Source organism: Coffea arabica, chromosome 8c (assembly GCF_036785885.1).
Source record: "Coffea arabica cultivar ET-39 chromosome 8c, Coffea Arabica ET-39 HiFi, whole genome shotgun sequence".
Lineage (NCBI taxonomy): Eukaryota > Viridiplantae > Streptophyta > Magnoliopsida > Gentianales > Rubiaceae > Coffea > Coffea arabica.
In genome coordinates, this window is record NC_092325.1 from 22,942,257 (window position 1) to 22,966,857 (window position 24,601).

The window sequence follows — 24,601 nt, forward strand, 5'->3', positions numbered from 1 at the left end:
ACATCATACAGATTCTACTCTAACAACACTTGTGACCCCAGATTTATTTGCCTTGCACAAATGATGGAATTCAGACATCCCGTGACAACACGGGGGTGAAAAAGAGAGTCTAAAGAGCTCTTGGGTTATCAACATGGCTAACAAACAAACTCGACAGATAACAGCTCAAATTGGTTTACTATTGGGAGACAAGATGAAGGCATGATTTTTAGAAAGTTAAAAAGGGTTAAATCCTAAATACTCTTATCATTTCAAATGCATCCAATTCAACAAAATGTGGTCTTGACATGCACAAAATAGCAAGTTCTAGAATGCCAATACCATGTGTGATACCCACTCAATCAAACAAAAATAGAGCAAACAAGAATAATGTGCTCATGCATGGCTCCAAACCTCCCAAAAGTTTCAAGAATGGGTCAAGTCCAGCATATTCAACATTTAACACTATTGTCAAAGAAAAACAAAATGCATTGCTAATATATATAACCACATACCCATGCACCTTGATTTTGCAATCCATCATAGCAACATGCTCTAGCAGTTAACAAATGTAGGACTAGAGAAGTCAACTAACTACACTTTTTTTTCTTTTCTTTTTTTTTCTTTCTTTTTTTTCCTTCATTTTCCTCCTCTTTTTTTTCAATTTTTTTTGTGTTTCTCTTTTTTTTTTAAAGCAAAGCAAAAAGAGATAATAATGGAAGCCATCCCCCCACACCTAATACCTACATTATCCTCAATATAGAAAAGATGAATGAAGTATAAGGAGAAAAGGAGAGAAACTTCCCTGACCATCGAAAGGGAGCAGCGAGACACCTTGGACTAAGACAAAACAAAGAAAATTGAAAAATAGAAGTTGAGACAATGGAAATTGACAAGACCATACAAGACAAGAAAAGAGAAAAGTAGAAAGTGGGATTAGAGAGGGTCCTGATCAATCTTTGACTTTCTTTGACGCAAAGGCTGGAAGGCGTGGGCACGCCTTGGAAGCTATAGTCTTCTAATCGTCAATTCCAAAGCTTCATTCTTTAGGCATGACCAACTAGAGTGGGCATGTCTAACTGCCAGCTTCCTGCCACAAAACAATAACCCACTAAATGACACTAACACTTAATAAAAATTCAAAAAATATAAGGAAACTAAAACAAAGGCATTGGGTTGCCTCCCAAGTAGCGCCTTTTTTTAATGTCTTTGGCTAGACATTACCATGTTTATTCATGGAGGATAAAATCGTATAGCTCGTTTCGATGCTTCATCTTCTATATAATCCTGATAGCCCTCGAAAATAGAGTAATCCTTGAGCACACGAACTACGGTCCTCCATGGACTAGTAGATGGCGCCAAACAAACAAGTAATAACCTTAAGTCTTCACTCACTCCCCCATCACGAGTATTTATTGGTTCGAGATATTTTGCCATCGCAACTCTTAACTTATTCCTGTCATGAAAGTTAAAATCGTCTGGTATGATAAAATCAATCTCACCAACAAGAATTAAAGAATTAGAGTTAGGAAAATATTGATTAAGGGATGGAGAAGATGTCACCGCATTTGGAGATTGTTCACTGGATTCATCCACTTGAACAATTTGATATTGGAGTTTCTTTTCTTGTACTTCAATTCCCTTTTCAACTGCATCTTTAGATTCTTTTTCATGAGACTCTTGTAATTCCATGTCGTTTGTCAAGATAATTATACCCCCATCTTCTTCATGGTCGATAATAGTCGCTGAGGGCAATTCTTCACTCATTCGAGAAGTCAATTACGTTATCCTAGGTGTCAACTGATCCATTTGATCTGCCAGGTTACACATGCTCGCTTGTGTCTCCTGATGAAAATTCATTGTCACCTGTTGTAGTAGATGTGTCTCCTGCTGAAGTTGATGTGTCTCCTGTTGAAGTAGATATGTGTTACTAGCTAGTGATTCAACTATTTCTTCAAGAGACATACCTGACATGGGTAACGGTTCTTGAGACTCTAGCTGTTGAAAATCTATTAGTCTTTGTTCAAAATTAAAATTGGAATCATTCCACCATCCTTGATCATACCCGTTTAAATAAGGGTCATACCACGTTTGATATTGAGGCGAAAAATTTCCAATAGTATCTAATGGAGCACTTAGACCATCTTGCAATGCAGGGCATATGTCGGCTGAATGATTTGAGGCAAAATAAGTACCACAATTTGCAACAACCCACTGATCATTAGAAAAAACATGAGTCTCATAACCCCTTCTAGAAATAAAATCTAGTCTATCACCAAAATACGGAATGTTAGCAGCCATAAACTATATAAAAAATAATAATAATAATAATAAGAAAAAAATAAAAAAATGAAAAGAAAAAAAAAGAACTAAAAAAGAAACAAATTAATCAGGCACCAGTCCCCGACAACGGCGCCAAAAATTGACAGGTGTCGAGCCTGTGCAATAATAATTACCTACTCAAGAAAAATACAAATTTTGTATATAGCGGTGAGTAGGGTCGAATCCACAGGGACTGGGGATAATTTGTTTCTTCCAGAGTCCGAAATATGGGGGATTTTTGGAGAATGTAAAATAATTAATTAACTAACTAATGAAACTACTAATAGAATTAATCAAGAATTAATCAATAGCCAATACGGTTCTAGCCAAAGGTGCAACTTTTCAGACACGGTCCATTCAACTGATCATTGATGCAAAGATAATTCAATTACTCATTACTAGATTGGTTATAGCCATCAACAAGCTCTGATAACCAACTTTTCCTCACTTTATCGATAGCCAAGGTACGACCGTTGACTATTTCTCTAACCAAGAAACAACCCTAGGTACGACCGTAGGATTTAATTCATCGATTGCATTAATAATTAGAAAAGCCCAACCCTAACCAACAAACACGCTACTAGGGTTTGTTTAAATTAGATCATACGTTTCCCTAACATGAAACCAATCACGCTAGTCGTCACTGGTATTAATCAATTGAACAATTACGGATTCAATCAATTAATATGACAGTAGATTATTAGGTTAATTCAAATATCGGGCCCTTGGTATTCAAATAACAAAACAATCATAAGCAATTAAACCAGAAAACGTACGAATACCAATGAATAAAAGAAATAAGTAAAATAATTCGATCTCACAGATATTTGGAGCCGCGTCTTCAAATTAATCATTGACTAGAAAAAGGAGTTATTTCATCTTCATGGAGGAAATTCCATGCAAAATTGCAGAAGTCATTCTCTCCGTTGGGGTTCGTGCCAAAGCAAAAAGTAAAAGAAAAGCACTTGCCGAATCGTACAGAGTCTAAAAAGCAAGAGAAAAGTCTTTAATCTCTGACAGAGAGGAAAAAGAAAACGAAAAGCTAATCTAATTCTTTTCATCCGTGAATCTGGCTTTCTTTTGCCTTTTATAGCCGCCGCAGTAGAATTCCACAAAGAGTCTAAAGCGAAGCTTTTCCTTTTTGGGGTTTTAATCCCACGCATCCGGTCCACATGGACCTGGTTCCTTAATTGGTTCTCCTGCTGTCACCAAGCCTGCGGGTCCGGCTTTTGGGGAGTCCTCTACAATTTCTGGCGTGGCATGTTCTGAAATAAAGGGTCTTCTGGAAATTTGCCTCAAAAGATTATTTTTAACACCAACCACCTACAATTTACACAAATATGAAATATAAGCAAATTCCCAATTCTTAGCACCATGAATAGCCAAAATTAGGATATAATAATAGTGCAAAATATGCTAAATAACTGCTCTATCATGGAGTGAGTTGACAAAAGCACTCTTGAATAAATATTTTTCTTTGAAAAAAATGGTTAAATTTCATATGGATATCACAGATTTTACTGAACATGAAACTTAAGAGAGATTTAAGGATCAACAAAGAAAATGTCCATACCATGGCCTCTCCGATTGGTTGGATGTTCAAAATTTCTATAATGGATTCAACTACCCAAACAAAATCAATATAGATGCCGCCATCGGTGGAACTTTAATGAAAAAATCAATCGAGAATGCTCAATCTTTGATAGAGGAAATGGCCTCTAGTAACTATCAATGGACAAACAAAAGAGGTAACTCAAGAAGAACTGCTGGTATGTATGAAATTGATACTCTCAACTTGTTAAGTGCTAAATTAGAAAATATGTTTGATTCTCATATGAATCAAGTTGAGATGTTAATAAAAAAACAAGGGGGAAGTGTTTCAAATTCTCATGTAAGTATTGCTTATTATTCAATATGTGGTGGTAATCATGATAGTGCTAATTATTTTCATGTGGAACAAGTTCATAATGTCAATAACTACAATTGGCCACCTCAAAATAATCATTTTTCAAAGATTGACAATCTTAGTTGGAAGAATCATCCCAATTTAGAGTGGCAAGATCAATCAAATTCACCAAAATTTATCATTCCACCCGATTTTGAAATAAAAGGAAAATTTGATGATATTAAAATAAGCATGAATAATATGATGACCATGATTAAGGATATGCAAGACTAATTAGGCAATATTACTAATTTCATTAATTTAAAGAAATCAAGTGATTTCTCAAGTAAAATTGAGGTGAATTTTAGAGAATATATGAATGCAATCACTCTTGGGAGTGGTAAACAACTAGAGGATAATCACCTTGGTAAAAGTGAAAAGAATGATGAAAATGGGGGTAATAATGAACAAGAAAGTAAAAGCGATCATGTTTCAAATGAATTTGATATGTTTTCTTCTTATATTTTTCATAAGAATGCTACTAACTACATTTCTTTTCCCGATAGGTTGAAGCAAAGCAATAAGGAGAAGGAATTTAAGAAATTTGCTCAAATGTTTAAGCAAATTAGAATTAATATACCTTTTGTTGATTCTATCTTGCAAATTCCCTCTTATGCCAAATTTTTGAAGGATATTATGTCAAGAGAAAAATTGAAAATCATAAAACAATAGCATTAACGGAAGAATGCTTGGCATGCATTCAAAACAAGCTTTCAACAAAGCTTATAGATCTGAGGAGTTTTACTATATCTTGTATCATTTGACATTTGAATTGAAAAAAAGAAAAACAAGAATAGGTGTCAAAAAAGAGTCAGTGGCTCTTTCCAAGAAAAGAAGGCAAAGGTGCTGTGCTAGGGTTTCATCTACGGTGCGGCTTGGGCAGGAGGGTGGTGCGGCCGTCTATGGTTGCCCTCCGGCCACCTGATGGGGGGCGTCCAGCCCTCCCTAACTTCCAACGCAAATCTTTTCAGAGCTGTTCAAGCAAAACTCATCATAGACGTCACTCTCCTTTGCAGTAGAGGAGGCCACTCACAAAGGAGAGCCTGCGCTTATTTTCCCACAGGCAGCGGTAGAAGCTCTGGCCAGTCCATATTGTTTCGCATTAGTTGGGAAATTCTCCAGAGGCAGACTGAAGCTGGAGGAGGTGAGGAAGTTCTTTGCATCACTAGATTTGCGTGAAAACCCTTCGGTGGGCTTGTTGGATGCACGACACGTGTTGATTCAGTTGCACAATGAAGCAGATTTCCATTGTGTATGGTTTAGGAGAACTTGGTATGTGTATTCCTTCCCCATTAGGGTATTCAAATGGACCATGGACTTCCTTGTAGACAGGGAGTTCTCAGTGGTTCCGTTATGGTTTCAATTACCAAAACTCCCACTACACTTTTGCAACAAAGAGGTGCTTTTCCAGATTGCTGCTATGGTGGGTAATCCCTTATTGGTGGATGCAACTACCCTGGCTATTTCACGGCCAAGTGTGGCACGGGTATGTGTGGAGGTGGATCTGTTGCGACCGACACCGTCACGGGTTTGGATTGGAAACGGCAATCATGCGGGGTTTTGGCAAGAGCTGGTGGTGGAGAATCCTCCTAGGTATTAGACTAAAGTTGGGGATGGATTGTTGCATGGCCAATCACTGGGGTTCTATTTGGGTATTTTACCGGTCTTGGTTTACGTGTCAGAATGTTGGGGAGTCACCCCAACATCTAACCCTTCAATTGCAATCTCATCTCTTCCAACACTCCATTATACTATCTTGTATACATGCTAAATGCACGGCTCAGGAGAGGGAAGAGTTGTGAAGTGCATTAGTGAGGGATAAGCTCGCCTTGAACCCGTGGTTTTTGGTGGGGAATTTCAATGTGATCACAAATGCGGAAGAAAAGAGGGGCAGCTTGCCGTTTAGACCATCGCAGGGGTTGGACTTTTTTGGATTTCATGGCAGTGGCCGGGGTAAGTGATGCGGGATTCTCTGGGTCAAGGTATACCTGGTGTAATAATCGATCAGGATCGGCTCGGATTTGGAAACGTCTTGACTGATTACTCCATTGTGGGCGTGCGTTGGAGCTTCCACACCAAGTCATGGTTCAACATTTGGGTCGCAACCCGTCGGACCATGCTCCCTTGTTGCTGTCAATGGTTACGAGGCTAGATAACAAGCCCAAGCCATTTCTTTTCTTAAACATCTGGACCACTCATTATGGTTTATTGGGGGTTATCAAGGAATGCTAGGGTCAGCCAATTAGTGGTTCTCCACTGCAAGTACTGGCCACGAAGCTGAGGAGTGTTAAGATCGCTCTTAGGCAATGGTCTAGGATGATATTTGGGGATATTTTTGAGGGTGCCCGTAGCGCTAAGCGCGAGGTAGCCGAGGCTGAGCTGAAGTGCGACCTAGACCCAACTGAGCATCTGCAGGACGAACTTCATCATGCCTGTGCACAAGGCGTGCGCTGGTAATTGAGGAGGGCTTTTGGAGACAAAAGGTGCGGGTACGGTGGCTGGTGGACGGAGATAGGAACTCCAAGTATTTTCACTCAGTGGTTACGAAAAGGAGGCGGAGGGCGGTGATTCATCGAGTTCAGGGAATAGATGGAGAGTGGATCGAGAGGGAGGCTCAGATTGGGGATGCGGCCGTGGGATTCTTTCAGGAGATTTTCACGGCAGAGGTTGGCCCACCTCCTTGTGCCAGTCTGGAGGTCATCCCAAAACTGGTGACGGACCAGGATAACTCACTGCTAACAGAGATTCCTTCCCTTATCGAAGTCAAGGACATAGTCTTTGCCATCGATGGGGAGAGTGCAGCAGGATCGTAAGGGTTCACAAAGAAATTTTTAACCTTTGCTTGGGAGGTGGTGGCATCGGATGTCTATCGGGCGGTGGTGAGTTTTTTCTGCGGTGCGGAGCTACCTAGGAGTATCATGGGTACCTCGATTGTTCTTTTACCCAAGGTGGAGAACCCTCAGGATTTCGCGCAGTTCCGGCCGATCAATCTGTGCAATTTTGTGAACAAAATCATCTCCAAGCTGCTATCAACAAGATTGGCTACGTTATTACCCCGACTTATATCCCCACAGCAGAGTAGGTTTGTACAAGGAAGACAGATTACAGATAATTTCTTGCTACCTTAGGAGTTATTAGCGGACATTAGGAAATCAAATCGGGGTGGTAACATGGTAATCAAGTTAGATATGATGAAGGCCTATGATAAAGTCTCATGGCCCTTTCTTCTACAGGTAATGCGGCACTTCGGGTTCAGTGAGACCTGGATAGATATGATTTGGCGCCTAATTTCGAACGTTTGGTTCTCGATTTTGGTTAATGGAGGTCCACACGGTTTTTTCAAGTCCTCATTGGATTTGCAGCAAGGAGATCCCATTTCACCAGCCTTATTTGTTATCGGAGTTGAGGTGTTGTCTCGAGGCGTTAATACGCTAGTCACATAGCAGGGCTTTACCCCTTTTCGGGGTGCCTCCTCAGTGTCCTATAGTTATGCATTTGGCATTCGCCGATGATGTGATTATTTTTTCCAGTGGGAGGGGAGAGCGTCTCTACAATTAGTGAAACAGGTTATGGATGACTATAGCGTGGCATCAGGTCAGCGGCTCAATCCTCTAAAGAGCTGTTTCCTGGCTCATCCACGGACACCTTCTCAGAGGATAGCGGTGGTGGGCTAGGCCCTAGGGTTCTCTGGACGGGCTTTTCCAATACGGTACTTAGGTTGCCCTTTGTTTGTTGGAAAATGTAAGAAGGTGTACTATGCTGATACATACAATGCGGTGGCGGCCCGGATCCTATCCTGGAAGAATCAGATTTTGTCAGCTGGGGGCAAGTTGGTGTTGATTCAGAGTGTACTAGCCTCCATGCCAATACACTTGCTGGCAGTCGCGTCTCCTCCAAAAAGGGTACTAGTGGCACTGGAGAAATTATTCGCCAATTTTTTGTGGGTGTCATCGAATTTAGGGGACAGGTTCCATTGGATGCGTTGGACGGAGTTGTGTTGGTCGAGGGAAGAAGAGGGTGTTGGTCTTCAGGGGTTGAAGTAGGTTTACGACTCATTTTCCATTAAACTCTGGTGAAAATTTCGGCAACAACAATCACTATGGACAGAGTTTATGTCACAGAAGTATTCCGCAGGGCAGCACCCCTGTCTCGCTGATGTAGGGCACCGGGGATCCCAAACATGGCGGAGGATGGTAGCAGTGCAGCGAATAGGGGAAGACAATATTTGCTGGGTCGTTCGAGGGGGTGCAATGGATTTTTGGCACGACAACTGGCTGGAGTCAGGTCTGCTATGCAACAAGGTGGAGGTCTTCCATGATCATTCAGTGGCTGATTTTATCGATCGGAGGGCCTGGAATGAGGCCATGCTTCATCAGTTCTTGGATGGGGACCTGGTCAGGCACGTGTGGAGCTTGACCCCCTCACAGCGGGGGCAATGATAGAATGGTATGGGCTTTGATGACCTCGGGCACTTTCTCCATAGCATCGGCACACTCGCTGGTCCCGCAAGCCAGTAACAGCTCCTGGTTCTCCAGCCGTGTATGGCATAAGGGGCTTCCAGTCAAGATCTCTTTCTTTATCTTTCACTACTGCAGGGAAGGCTTCCTCTTATGGACCGATTGCGGAGATTTGGTGTGTGTGGCCCTCTAGATGTTGGTGTTGTCAGGATCCCCAAGTGGAGGACCTGAATCATGTGTTTTGTTCAAGGGAGGGGGCACGTGGGGTCTGGCGTCACTTCACGAGTATCTCTGGAGAGTTTAGTGGGATGCATTCGGTGCATCATCTGGTGTGGTCTTGCTGGTTAAGAAGAGGGACTAATGTCTTTTTGAAGTTTTTACAGAATATTCTCCCGTCAGTGGTGTGCTGGGTGTTGTGGAGGGCAAGGAACGAAGGGGTTTTTGAAGGTCGCAAGATGAGGGTCAGGGAAATGGTTAGTCGGATTGTCCAGCTTATGCAAGATTTCCTTTAGGCACAATTCCCTGGGGTGCCGTGTTCGGCCTTCGCGTGGAAAGGGATGCTCCGCGAGCTGGGTAGTCATCAAAGGAGGACGGTTATTAGGTCAGTTTGCTGGGTAGCCCCGCAGGGAGGCTATAAGTTAAATTCAGATGGATACTCTCGGGGGAACCCAGGAAGGAGTGGTGGGGGTGGTCTTGTGTGGGATAGTCAAGGGCATTTTGTGTTTGGGTATGCGAAACACATCTGGATGATGACCAGCATGTGGGCGGAACTTCGAGCTCTGCTATGGGGCGTTAGACACTGTGTGGCTCGAGGGTACCTGGAGCTGCACTTAGAGGTGGACTCTCTCACTCTGGTTCAGATTGTCCAAAGGACTAGTGATTGCCCTTGGCAATTGTAGAGGGAGTTGGATGAGTTGCTGATGTTCAAGCATTACTTTCACATGATATCACACTGCTATAGGGAGGCAAATGCACTGGCGGATCGTCTGGCAAACTTTGGTGCTGACTCTATCACAAGCCATGTGTTCAATAGGTTTGCAGAGCTGCCACAATTGGTCAGGGGAGATGTTAGAATGGATCGATTAGGGTTTCCTTTATTTCATACATGGGTTTTGGGTTGTACGTGAATTAGCTTCCAGTGTAATCATGGATTCAGATTAATAAAAAATAGAATTTATCAAAAAAAAAAGACATTTGAATTTTACTAATACTTTGCATGATTTAGGTGCAAGTGTATCATTGATGCTACTTTCCATTGTAAGGAACCTTGATTTAAGGGAGATGAAGCATATAAATGTTACTCTTCAATTGACGGATAAGTCCACAAAGTGTTCAATTGGTATAATTGAAAATATCATCAATAAAGTGAAATCATTCTTTATAACCAGTTGACTTTATTGTATTTGATATGAATGAAAACATGCATTTACCTATTATATTAGGCAGATCTTTCTTAGTCACTACCTGAATTTTAATTGATGTTCAAGAAAGTAAATTGACCTTTAAAGTGAATGGTGAAACGTTATCATTCAATTTTAATGATAATACGAATCTTGAATTATGATATGAAAAAACTTTTAAGGCTAAGAAGGTTCATGTTATACAAGAGTTGAGTAAGGAAGGTTATCATATTAAAACTTTTCATTCTCATACTTATAACATGTCTAATATGAAGAATAAAGGAAAAGAGATCCTTAATTCTAAAGTTCAAGTGGATAAAGGTAAAAAATCAAGTAGACTTTGGGATTGTAAAAATGTTTTTCAAGAAATCCTCATTTATATTGTGATAATATTAACAATTTCTTGTTTGATGATGAGGATGATTTGGAGATAGAGCAAACTCAAAATATGGTGGATGGAAAGAAAAGTTTTAGCTCTTGGAAAGAAATTAGTTCCTCTTCCTCTCCAAAGTGAACTTCAAGAGTGAGCACTTTTGAGTCAAGCCAACGATTCTAAAGAAAAGCACTAATTAGGAGGTTAGGAGGCAATCCAATGTTTAGGTAATTTTACTTGTTTTAGTGTACTTTTATATTTATTAGATGTACGAAGTTGTGTTTGTTATATTTATTTTGTAGGTTTCAAAATTTGAAGCAAAAGTGACTTTTTAAAGGTTGGCAAGGAACAAGAAACATGAAGAATTCAACCCTCATTTTGCATTTTAGATATTTTTGATTCATTATGAAGGGTAAGATTGCATGTTTAGATCATTTTAAACTTGTTTGAGGCATTGCACTTCACGAAAAAAATGATCAAATTCATGTTTCTATAAATGTTGGAATTGAAGGGAATAGTGAAAAAGTGTAAAAATCTGCACTTTAAAGAGAAAACTCAGAGATCTGCAAGGTGGATCCGCGAGGTGCACCTCGTGGATCCTAGAGCCTCTTCTTTAAAAATGCTATTCAAACAATTGTTCTTCATTTGTTCCTTCGTCTTCCTTAAGAACCCACACTAACACACACAATACTTCACCAAATCTCTTTTTTGTTACCATTTTTCTCGCTTTAATTCACCATAGAAACACCTCAAACATCCCTTAGAACAAGTTTCACCAATTAAAATCATCAAAAAAACTCTCTAACTTTTGGATTGAACATTTGAAGTTAGGTTTGCAATTTTAAATTTCAATCATTTTGGGAACAATTTGGCTGAACTTTTTGAGGGTTTTTGCATCATTTTTGCATCACCAAACATCATTCTACTAAGATGAGGTAAGTTTCTTAACAAAACTTGGTAGTTTGAATTCTACTTTTTGAGCATTTCTTGAATTTCTTAAGAAATTTTCAAATGGTGAATTTGTGATGTTGTTTGTTGATATTCAAGAGTTTCATTATACTTATTTAACAACTTTAAACATGTTTATATTATCAAATTTGGGAATGTAATAAACTGTGCACTGTTTTTATTTTATGCATATTTTTATATTTTGATCAATATGCTAATTGGTTTTGGAATGTTACTAAGCATAATTGGATGATTCAATTTGTCAAAACGTAACTTGTTTATGATGTTGATATATACATTCATTAAATGTGACATTTTAAAATTTTGAATTTATGAGCATTGAAATGGCTAGTTTATACTAATTTAAAATGATGTATTGTTATGGATGTTTAGGTGTTATAATGTGCTCATTATTGTGTATTCTTCAATGGAGCATGATTGATGATGAATTTTGAATATTTGAAAACTTTTACAATTGGTGAGGAATTTAGGAGTCCAAGTGTATGTTTTTTGGTTTGGTTTCGCTCCTAAATTTGTTATAATATGGTGATGGTATAGTTACCTAGAGAAGATTTTGTACGTTTGGACAAATCTAAGTATATTTTGAAATATGGTGATATTATAATTACCTAAATTTGGCATCACATAATAGAAGGTTTGGACAATTAGCCAATTGGGAAGTCCCTAGCGTGGACATTTCTGTAACAAATGTCTAAACCTTTTCCATGTTTTCATACAACGATTCAGCCTCTTGTTGGTTAAAACTAGTTATCTTTATTCTATGTTTAACAATTTTACCGAGTGAAAAATATTTATTAAAAAATGCTCTAGATAAATTATCCTATGTAGTGAAAATATTTAGAGTATAAGAATACAACCAAACTTTGGCTTTATCACGTAAGGAAAATGGAAACAACCTTAGTCTTATAGCATCTTCACTCACGCCATTTATTTTAATGGTATCACATATTTTAAAAAATATAGCCAAATGTGCATTCGGATCCTCTATGGCATTACCTCCAAATTGAGATTGTTGAATCATTTGAATAAGTGATGGTTTAATCTCAAAATTGTTAACATTTACAGTAGATCTTGCTATGCTCGTTTGTGATCCTTGTGTCCCTAGTAGAGCAATATCTCTAAGAGTTTGCCTATTTGTCTCATTTTCCGCCATTTCTTCTTCAAAAAGCAACTCTATAGATATTCCCTTTATATGTTATTGAACCTCTACCTCCTCTTGTGGTGTACGCCTTCTTTGTCTTCATAGTGTCCTTTCAATTTTCGGATCAAAAAGTGCAACTACTCGTAAAGTCCGATGCATACATTACAAACAAGAAGGAAATAAAAAAATTAGTACTTTTACACTAAAAAAAGAACAACCGAAAATTTATACAAATAACACCGAAAAATTTTAACTAAAATTTTTTAAAAAGTCTAAATTAATTAAGCTCATTTGGTACTAATATTACTACTCTCTGGCAACGACACCAAAAATTTGACGGGATTTTTATATAAATACAAGTTTAAATCCAAAATACACCCATTTGATTGCAAGTATACAAGTTTAACACATATATTGGGTTGATCCCACAAGGAGCAACTAATGGAAGTACTAAGAACTCACATACTCTATTATTTAGACTCTCTATGAATAAAAGTAATAGCAATCACAATACTTACTTACTAACTATCTTAACTTTATAACTTGTAAGATAACAATGGAGAAATGTCACTAGATACTTGAGTCTAAGGATGTAGAGTCCACTTATGGCATAATAGATACAAGTGAATGCATTTACTCTTGTTACTACTCTTGTTTAACTAGAGATTCATTTTCAATATCACCAAAACTCACTCTCATGATGTAATGGCTTAGATTAAACTAGTTTTCCCTATACTCATGGCAAATAACTAGATTAACTCTTGTTTTCCTTCATGAAATGCAAAGGTAATTTACTTAAGAGCACCTCTATTCTCATGAGTCTACTTCTTAAGTTCTATTTATGTTGTTCCATCATTATTACTAACGTTTGTTGAGTAATAACAACTAATAACTTGTTATTGGTGATCAACCAACAACAAGTGATAAGCATGCATAAATGGACAAGTTAGTATAAGAGGTAACCAGTATAAATTATGTTCAACTCATATCACGTAGCCATAAACTCATTCACTCCCTAGATCTAGAAATTAAGTTACTCACGTAATATAAAGCAAGAAAGAACGTAGTTTCATTGCATAAACACATATTAAATTACAAAAAAGAGATAAATAAAGAAAGCTTAGCCAATACTGATGAACAAGTTCTCAAGATCTTCTATTTCTTCAACAAATGAGTTGTAAAATGAAGTCTCCAATAGTTTCTTACAAGTTCCTAACTAGAGAGAATAAGAAATGCTATAACTAAGCTCTATTGCTAGAAAACTAAAAACTCTAACTAATGACTAAAAGACTCTCTCTTGTTCAATGATTATTACATATATAGTGTTAAGAGAGTCAAAAAGTGCTTAATGATATGACATAAAATTTTCTTTGCATTTTTCTAGAGTCTCTTGAGCAGGTATAGTCGAAATTATTTACTGAAAATTGAGCTGGAAAGTTATGTGAAAGCAGGGCAAGTTACAGAACAAGTTACAGAACAAGTTACAGCACAAGTTACAAAAAACAGGGGAGAATACGTAGGCTCAGAATACGTGACCTCAGCTTGCATATTCAAAGCCTGCGTTTCCTCTTTTGTAACGTTTTCTTGTGTCTTTTCTGCCACAATTCAATTCTAAGATCATAAGTAAGATGTCCAAGTATTTGTTCATGCACTGCACCAATAATACTTGCATTTGATGCTCTTCTACTTTCCAAATCATCATTGAATCAATCACTAATGAGTTCAAATGAATCCGTCTCGATCAAACATTGATAATTCTGTGAGAACCCGTAAATTCCCTAATAATTTTCCTAGGGTTTTTTTCCTTTAAAGACATGTTTTCTGCATTTTCTGGCTTAGGAAAAATTTTCCTGGTGAATTTTATGAGTAATTATAGTTTTTAGATGATTTTTCTAGCATTGGAGAGTTTTTGAAAATTAAAAATATATATTGGATGTGGGACCCACTAGTGCGAAAAGTTCGGAAAAATTCGGCCAATTAGGTTGAGTTTCGGATACTGGTTGAAATTTATCGGGTGTTAAGAGATAAGTAGAGGATGTGACGTGATTGATGTGAGAGGAAAAAAAAGGATAGGATTGCATTTAAGGAGTGACAAGTGTCACTTGGCCATTGGTTCCATTTGTTGACAACTATTCATTTTTTTTGACTTTTCTTACCAATTGAATAAATATCTCAAAAATCACAAAAAACTCACTCTTGTCTTCACCTTCTTGGCCGGCCACCTTGAGCAAAGGAAGGAAGAAAACTCTTCAAAGTTTGGCATCCATTTAGTGCAAATCCTCCAAAACAATTGATTAAACTAGTTTCTACTCCATAAAACCCCTTCACTAGGTGTTAGTGGTTTGTTTGGTGAAGTGTTTGGAGAAGCTTAGGTGTCCAACAACTCTCCCTCTCTTGTTTACTAGGTGAGTGGTGATTGAACTTCCTCCTACACTTAATGAAGCTTAAGTTGTGCTTAGTGGTAGCTAAAGTGATGAAATATGTGGTTTATTTCTTGGTTTTGGATGAATTGATGAAGTTTTCAATTTATTGATGAATTTTCTGGTTTAATATGAATGTGATGTTGTGGCTATCCTTGATGATGGGAACTGATGTTTAATGACTTTAGTAGGTGTATATGATAGATAATTGCAACCAATTTCTGGTCTGGAAGAAATTTTAGAAAACTAGGGTTCTTGAGGGGGGCATTCTGTCCGAAATATTAGGTCCTGATAGAGGCCGACTTGGCCTTAGTTTAAAACATGAAAGTTGTAGGGAATGATATTTTAGAGGTACCTACAAAATTTCAGGTCAATTGGAGTAGTGTAGAATCAGATAAGTCGAAATTACTATTGCTGTTCTGGATTCATCCGAATGTAAGAACTGCGTCTGAAATTGGTTGTTTTGGCTGGAATTACTTTGGATTTGATTGTTGAGGTCTTCTGATGAAATGTAGCTTTATGTCCTAGCTACCATATGCCTTTGGAATTTCTGAATTTGGACCTGTATAGATTGAGTTGTACTGATTACAGCAGAATGTAGTTTGTGAACCCATTATTGTGGTTCTGGTTTAGTATCTCGCATATTTGACCTGGTTGTGCTAGGAATTGGACTGAGTGATCTTCTACATTATTGTATCCCTGTTTCTTAGCTTTCAGCTGGTTTTGGAATTTCTGGATTTGGACTTGTAGAGCCTGAGTTATGATGTTTCCGCTAGAATGCGTTTTGCTGAATCTGTTTTACGTTTTTGATATAGTATCTTGCATTTTGACCTGTTTGCACTCAAAACTGGGTTGAGTGACCTTCTTTGATGTTGTAGCCCTGTCTTTTAGCTTCGAGATGGTGGGTCTTGTACCCTCATCTGATAATTGTAGTGAAATTGGTGCCATTACCGCAAAATGAGAACAAAAACTGTTTTTTTTTTCAGGGCCAAAGTTAATTGCATTTTCGGATTTTCTGGTTTCTTATAATGCTTATATATGTTTATGAAACCCTATTGGGGTCATGATTGGCATTGCTTTAGGACTCGTTATCGAGTCTCATTGTACTTGTTTGCGTGTTCTAGGGCGTGACGGTGGTTCACGACGTACTTTTGACGCCGGTGCATGAAACATCATTTACTTGATTGGTGAGTATACTACTCACTTGTATGTTTATAATGTGGCTTTGCTATATGTGATTGTGATGCCTTGAAGGCTTATTTGGCTATTGGAAATGATTAAGGTGAGGGTGTACTTGACCGCCCTCATCCTTTTTATCCTGTTAATGACTGTTTACCGTTTCACTGTAATACTGCACTTGCTAAATGAGATACTGAATTCCATTCATGGGAAACTGTTTGGGTGTCGGTTGGACGAGTATCCAGCGGCCCTACTGTATTACTGAGCTCGACCCCGTTGGTAGTCAATTGAATCGAGCCAGCGAGGGCTTGGTCGTGAAATATTGACTTGCCCTGGGGACTGAAATGGGAATCTTGTGGTAATGAGACCCTTGGTTCCGGTGTACTTGAGTATTACCAAAAGCTACTGTTTGGAGTGCGGGCCCGGTTGGGGTATGATGGGTGGAAGGAATGGGAGTGAAGTGAAGTCTACGGTTGGTACTCTTAAACATTGACGGAGGGTCAATGAGGTTGGATCAAGAATGTAAGCGTGGAAATGGGCTCTTGAGAGCCGTCCGTATCCTTTTACTGATTTGATTTATTCCTTAATTGTGTACTTGAAATGAAAGATTATGCTTAAGTGATCTTTGTTGCTTATGTGGTAGTATATCACTGGGCTTAAGCTCATTCCGTTCCATTTGTTTTCCTTACAGGGATATAATTACTTTTGAGATTGGATTGGATAGTCGATTGCCAAGTTGAGCTCGTGTAAATGTCTTTTGTTTAGCTTGTTGAATGAAACCCTAATGTGTATTGGGTTCATTTTCTTTTAATTGGCAAACCGAACATGTATATCCATGATGAAGGGTTTTTGGCATGCCATTGGGTTGTAAATGTTGAATTTCAATGTATATATATGTTTGGTTGATGTTTGGTTGAACTCCGGATTCTGACGTGGCCGGTACTGTTCATCATCGGCTTCGATTTTTTCATTTTTTTTTATTTTGTGATTTTGACTTGTTTGCGCGCGTTGGTATGTTCCGGAACATATTAGATCGACGTCAACTGATCCGTTAGTCCTGGCGAGAGCTGGGCAGGCAGTCCGCTAACCCCTTTGGTTCGCCTTAGGGGAAGGTGGGGCTGTCACAGGTGGAATCAGAGCCTAGGTTTGAATTAACCTGGGTGTAATAGAAGTGGTTGACTTGAGGGTTCGTTTGTTTACGTCTTTTAAGTTTATTCATGTTATTTCTTCCTTTGATATAGGATGGATAGATCTAGCGGACCGAGTGATGGCCCTGCAGGCGAGCGACCCCGTGTAGCGCTCCCAGTGATTTCGTACCAGATTCGGCCGAGAGGGGCTGTCTTGCGTTCGAGTCTGGCGAGTCGCCTTCATCGGTGTGCGTGCCGCCACGCTTACGCCTACCCTAACACATTAGTGTTGGCCGTAGCAAAGGAGCGGAAGGCGTTGGCGAAAGATAATGCTAGGCTCGAGACTGAGGTGAAGCAGTTGAGGGCAGATAATGAGAAGCAAGCTAAGCGCATTCAGGATTTGAAGTACGATGTACTAGAGGTTGAGGATAGAGTTGATGATCTCTGTACCCAGCTTAGGGAGGCGCGTGAGCGCGAGTCTAGGAGGGCTCGAAAGGTGAAGAATCGAGCCGCTGCGATCCTGAACCTCTGCGCCGAGGTGGTGGAGGGAGTGAGCGACGAGGACTCTTATGCGGGGTCTGAGGCTGGGGTTGGATCCACTCCGTCGGGTGGGTCTCATAGCTCGTCATCGGTCTAGGATACGACTCCTAGAGTTGTTATGGATAGTTTTGGTCTTGTATATAGGGCGGTTAGGGAGTAGGGCCTTAGCTAATCATTTTGTACGGCTAGATTAGCTACGTGTATATTTTTTTTGATGAGGCCATTCCCTTGGGGATTGTCCATGCCTGTACTTGACTCGACTGATTGTATATATGCGTGTGGCTTGATCTTGTTTGGCTTGTATATATACGTTTGTGATCATGTTGGGCATGTCTAAATACGTGTTATTGTGCAAGTTTTGAATGTTACTTATATGCCTTGTTATTACTTTGGTTTAGTACTCTTGCCTAGACCAAGTGAAACTTATGGAAGGTACACGGAGTGGTCGGGGACGTGGGCGCGGAACTAGACAACCCACACCGGTTAGGGGTATTGGGGAAACCTCTACTGGACCCAATCTTGAACCACAAGCAGACCCTAATGTGCAAATAGCTGCTGCTATGCAGCAAATGACAAACTTGCTAGCACAAGTGGTGCAGCAACAGGGCCAAAACCCAAATCCTAACCCCGGAAACCCTGGAAACCATATCGAGAGCGAAGATAGAGCTCTCGAACGATTCCAAAAGTTCGCCCCGTCGAAGTTTGTTGGGGGACCGGACCCGGACGTTGCCGAAAGGTGGCTTGAAAAGATGGTTGATATATTTGCAGCTCTACACTACCCTAACGAACGGCAGGTAACTTTTGCCGTGTTCCAGCCTGAGGGGGCAGCCCGTTCCTGGTGGAACGTAATCTGGCAGAAATGGGAACGAGAGCAGACACCTAGGACTTGGGTGAATTTCATCAGAGAGTTCAATGCGAAGTTTTTCCCTCCTCTAGTTCAGGAGAGGAAGGAAGACGAGTTTATTAGGCTCCGCCAAGGGGCTCAGACTGTGGCGGAATATGAGAGTCAATTCACCCGCCTGTCTAAGTTTGCGCCTGAGTTAATCATGACGGAACAACGACGGATTAGGCGCTTCATTCAGGGATTGAATGTTGAAATTCAGAAAGATCTCGCAGTGGCTCAAATCAATGCTTTTAGCGAGGTTGTGGAAAAGGCCCAACGAGTTGAGAGTGCGCGGTTGCAAGTCCGGAACTTCCAGGCGAAGAAGCGTGGCTTTCCTGGGAGTAGTTCTGGACAGGGTGAGAAGAGTACTCCCTCTAAATTTGGACGAGGAATGGGAGGTGGTCGACAATCTGGTGCAGGTAGAGGGACTCCATTCAGGTGTGGCCAAGCTAGGCGAGGACAAAGGGGAAATGCTCAGAGTGGCTCGGCTTCAGCACCTCGCGGTCCCTGTGGGCATTGCGGAAAGCTAAACCACACCGAAGATAACTGCTGGAGGAAACAGGGCAAATGTCTGTGATGTGGAAGCTCAGACCACCAATTGGCTACTTGCCCAATTCTGAAGCAAGACGGAAAGGGAAGCCAACCATCGCCGAGGACCAATGCTGGACCAGCAAAGGGAGATGGGTCCAAACCTAAAGTGCCAGCTAGGGTGTATTCCTTAGAGCCCCATCAGGTCCCAGAGTCTTCAGAGGTCGTAGAAGGTACGATCCCTATTTTTTACCGTTTTGCCAAAAGTTTTAATTGATCCTGGTGCCACTCATTCGTTTGTTAACCCTGATTTCATGTGTGGCATCGATATAAAACCTGCTAGTTTACCATATGACCTAGAAGTTAGTACACCTACGGGAAATCAACGTTTGGTGACTAGTATGGTTTATAGGGATTGTGATGTATGGTAGGTGAAAAGAGATTTTTAGGAGACCTGATAAGCTTGTCCATTAAGGGGTATGACGTGATTCTGGGTATGGACTGGCTAGCCAAATATAACGCCCAACTGGATTGTAAAATGAAGGTGGTAGAATTTCGCATTCCTGGCGAGGCAACCTTAAGGTTGGATATAAGGGGTAGGTTAGCCTTATCTGCTTTGATTTCGGGCATTCGAGCTAGGAAACTGATAAGTAGAGGGGCGCAAGGATTTTTGGCCTTTTTGATTAACACCCCTGCGGATAAGTTAAAAGTGGAAGACGTGGCCATAGTGAGGGAATTTCCGGATGTATTCCCTGGTGAGTTAGTAGCCTTACCTCCAGAAAGGGAAATAGAATTCCAGATAGACCTGTTACCTGGAACCTCACCTATCTCAAAAATTCCTTACCGAATGGCGCCTGCAGAACTTAAGGAGCTTAAGTTGCAATTACAAGACCTTTTGGAGCGGGGATTCATTCATGAGAGTGGGTCTCCTTGGGGAGCTCCTGTCCTATTTGTGAAGAAAAAGGACGGAACCTTGAGGATGTGTATTGACTACCGAGGTCTGAACAATGTTACGATCAAGAATAAATATCCACTGCCCCACATCGACGAGTTGTTCGACCAGCTGCAAGGAGCAGTGGTCTTCTCAAAGTTGGACCTCCGACAAGGATATTATCAGTTGTTATTAGGAAGGAGGATATTCCGAAAACTGCTTTCAATTCGAGATATGGGCATTACGAGTTCGCCGTTATGCCCTTTGGACTGACCAATGCTCCTGCTGCCTTCATGGATCTAATGCATAGGGTTTTTAAGCCCTACTTAGACCGATTTGTCGTTGTTTTTATTGATGACATTTTGGTCTACTCTAAGACACGCGAGGAGCATGAGGAGCATTTGAGAGTGGTGTTGCAAACGTTAAAGGAACATTAGTTGTACGCCAAGTTTAGTAAATGCGAGTTCTGGTTGGAGAAAGTAGCGTTCCTAGGGCACGTAATCTCCCACGAAAGTATTTCGGTGGACCCGACGAAGGTAGAGGCCGTGACCAATTGGAAGAGGCCAGAAAATCCCACGAAAATTCGTAGCTTTCTAGGGCTAGTTGGGTACTACCGACGTTTCATTAAAGATTTCTCCAAACTAGCAGGACCTTTAACTGACCTGACGAAGAAGCATGGTCAGTTTATCTGGAACGACCGATGCGAGACAAGTTTTCAGGAACTAAAGAGAAGATTGACCATGGCTCCAGTGCTGGTTTTACCAAATGGAATGGACGGGTTCGCGGTGTATGCAGACGCGTCGCGAGAAGGCCTGGGGTGTGTTTTGATGCAGAACCGGAATGTGATCTCTTTCGCCTCTAGGAAGTTGAAGCTTCACGAACAGAATTACCCGACTCACGATCTGGAACTAGCCACAGTTGTTTTTGCCCTGAAAAAGTGGAGGCACTACCTATATGGGGTGACCTTCGAAGTGTACTCGGATCATAAAAGTCTTAGGTACCTCTTCTCCCAGAAGGAATTAAACATGAGGCAACGACGGTGGATGGAATTTCCGGAGGATTACGACTGCACAATCAACTACCATCCGGGAAAGGCAAATGTGGTAGCAGATGCTTTGAGTCACAAGGTGCAAGTAGCAGGGTTGATGATCAAGGAGTGGGACCTATTAGAATCCGTATGTGAGTGAAGGCTCTGTCTTAGGAACCATAAGGTGATATTTGGCAATGTTAGGGTGACCTCCACTCTACTGGAATGCATTAAAGAGGTGCAAAACGAAGATTTGATGGTACGGAAGTGGGGAGAGAAAGTGGAGAAAGGAGAGACAACGGACTTCAATTTTAGTCCTGAGGGCATTTTGAAATATCGAAACCGAATAGTGGTACCGAAGAAGGAGTCGTTGAAAATGGAGATTCTGGAGGAAGCCCATCGGTCCAAGTATACAATCCATCCGGGCAGCAGCAAGATGTATCAAGACCTAAAAGGAACCTATTGGTGGGACAATATGAAAAGGGAAATCGCTCAGTACGTGCAAAAATGTCTCGTTTGCCAACAGGTGAAAGCAGAGCATCAAAAACCATCGGATCTGTTACAACCCTTGGAGATACCCGAGTGGAAGTGGGAAAACATCACAATGGATTTCGTTTCCGGTTTACCAAGGACGCAAAGAGGACACGATGCCGTTTGGGTGATCGTTGATCAATTAACCAAGTTGGCCCATTTCTTGCCGGTGAACATGAAATATTCCATGGACAAGTTGGCCCGACTGTACATGGACGAGATAGTAAGGCTACACGGCGTGCCTGTGCTCAAATTGAGTTTAGTCCCAAGGGTTTCTTGAAACTTCTGCCAAAATCGAGATACGAACCGTGGATCCCGATCACCCTCAGACGGATGGACAGTAGGAGCGGACGATCCAAACTCTCGAGGACATGCTACGAACATGCATTCTGGATTTTGGGGGCAACTGGGGTCAACACATGACTTTGGTAGAGTTTGCGTACAACAATAGCTTCCATTCATCGATTCAAATGGCTCCATACGAAGCCCTATACGGACGAAAGTGCCGGTCGCCGATTTACTGGAACGAAGTGGGTGAAAAGAAGGCGCTAGACCCGACAACTATTCCATGGATGGAAGAGGCTCACGAGAAGGTCAAGTTGATACGGCAACGAATCCAAACAGCTCAAAGTCGACAAAAGAGCTACGCGGATAATCGAAGAAAAGACTTGGAGTTTGAAGTTGGAGACCACGTATTTCTCAAGATCACACCCTTACGAAGTATCACAGCGGGCAAAGGAAAGAAACTTCAACCGCGGTACGTCGGCCCCTACAAGATCCTTCAGAGGGTAGGAGCGGTTGCCTATCGATTGGAACTGCCATCCAGTCTCTCTCGAATCCACGATGTGTTTCATGTCTCCATGCTAAAGAAATATCGTCCTGACTCATCTCATGTATTACAACCGGAGGAAATCGAAGTAGACGAATTGCTTGCCAATGAAGAGAAACCGGTCCAAGTGCTCGATCGGAAAGTCAAAGAGCTCCGCAACAAGCGAATTCAGTTAGTGAAGGTACTATGGAGAAACCATGGGATAGAGGAAGCTACCTGGGAAGTGGAAGAGGAAATACGAAAGAAATACCCAAACCTTTTCGGGAATTAAGGTGAGAAATTTCGAGGACGAAATTCTTTTAAGGGGGAGAGAGTGTGAGAACCCGTAAATTCCCTAATAATTTTCCTAGGATTTTTCCCCTTTAAAGACATGTTTTCTGCATTTTCTGGCTTAGGAAAAATTTTCCTGGTGAATTTTATGAGTAATTATAGTTTTTAGATGATTTTTCTAGCATTGGAGAGTTTTTGAAAATTAAGAATATATATTGGACGTGGGATCCACTAGTGCGAAAAGTTCGAAAAAATTCGGCCAATTAGGTTGAGTTTCGGATACTGGTTGAAATTTATCGGGTGTTAAGAGATAAGTAGAGGATGTGATGTGATTGATGTGAGATGAAAAAGAAGGATAGGATTGCATTTAAGGAGTGACAAGTGTCACTTGGCCATTGGTTCCACTTGTTGACAACTATTCATTTTTTTTGACTTTTCTTACCAATTGAATAAATATCTCAAAAATCACAAAAAACTCACTCTTGTCTTCACCTTCTTGGCCGGCCACCTTGAGCAAAGGAAGGAAGAAAACTCTTCAAAGTTTGGCATCCATCTAGTGCAAATCCTCCAAAACAATTGCTTAAACTAGTTTCTACTCCATAAAACCCCTTCACTAGGTGTTAGTGGTTTGTTTGGTGAAGTGTTTGGAGAAGCTAAGGTGTCCAACAACTCTCCCTCTCTTGTTTACTAGGTGAGTGGTGATTGAACTTCCTCCTACACTTAATGAAGCTTAAGTTGTGCTTAGTGGTAGCTAAAGTGATGAAATATGTGGTTTATTTCTTGGTTTTGGATGAATTGATGAAGTTTTCAATTTATTGATGAATTTTCTGGTTTAATATGAATGTGATGTTGTGGCTATCCTTGATGATGGGAACTGATGTTTAATGACTTTAGTAGGTGTATATGATAGATAATTGCAACCAATTTCTGGTTTGGAAGAAAATTTAGAAAACTAGGGTTCTTGAGGGGGGCATTCTGTCTGAAATTTTAGGTCCTAGATAGAGGCCGAATTGGCCTTAGCTTAAAACATGAAAGTTGTAGGGAATGACATTTTAGAGGTGCCTACAAAATATCAGGTCAATCGGAGTAGTGTAGAATGAGATAAGTCGAAATTACTATTGCAATTCTGGATTCATCCGAATGTAAGAACTGCGTCTGAAATTGGTTGGTTTGGCTGGAATTACTTTGGATTTGATTGTTGAGGTCTTCTGATGAAATGTAGGAATTTCTGAATTTGGACCTGTATAGACTGAGTTGTACTGATTACAGCAGAATGTAGTTTGTGAACCCGTTATTGTGGTTCTGGTTTAGTATCTCGCATATTTGACCTGGTTGTGCTAGGAATTGGACTGAGTGATCTTCTACATTATTGTAGCCCTATTTCTTAGCTTTCATCTGGTTTTAGAATTTCTGGATTTGGACTTGTAGAGCCTGAGTTATGATGTTTCCGCTAGAATGCGTTTTGGTGAATCTATTTTACGTTTTTGATATAGTATCTTGCATTTTTGACCTGTTTGAACTCAAAACTGGGTTGAGTGACCTTCTGTGATGTTGTAGCCCTGTCTTTGAGCTTCGAGATGGTGGGTCTTGCACCCTCATCCGATAATCGTAGTGAAATTGGTGCCATTACCGCAAAATGAGAACAAAAACTGTTTTTTTTTCAGGGCCAAAGTTAATTGCATTTCCGGATTTTCTGGTTTCTTATAATGCTTATATATGTTTATGAAACCCTATTGGGGTCATGATTGGC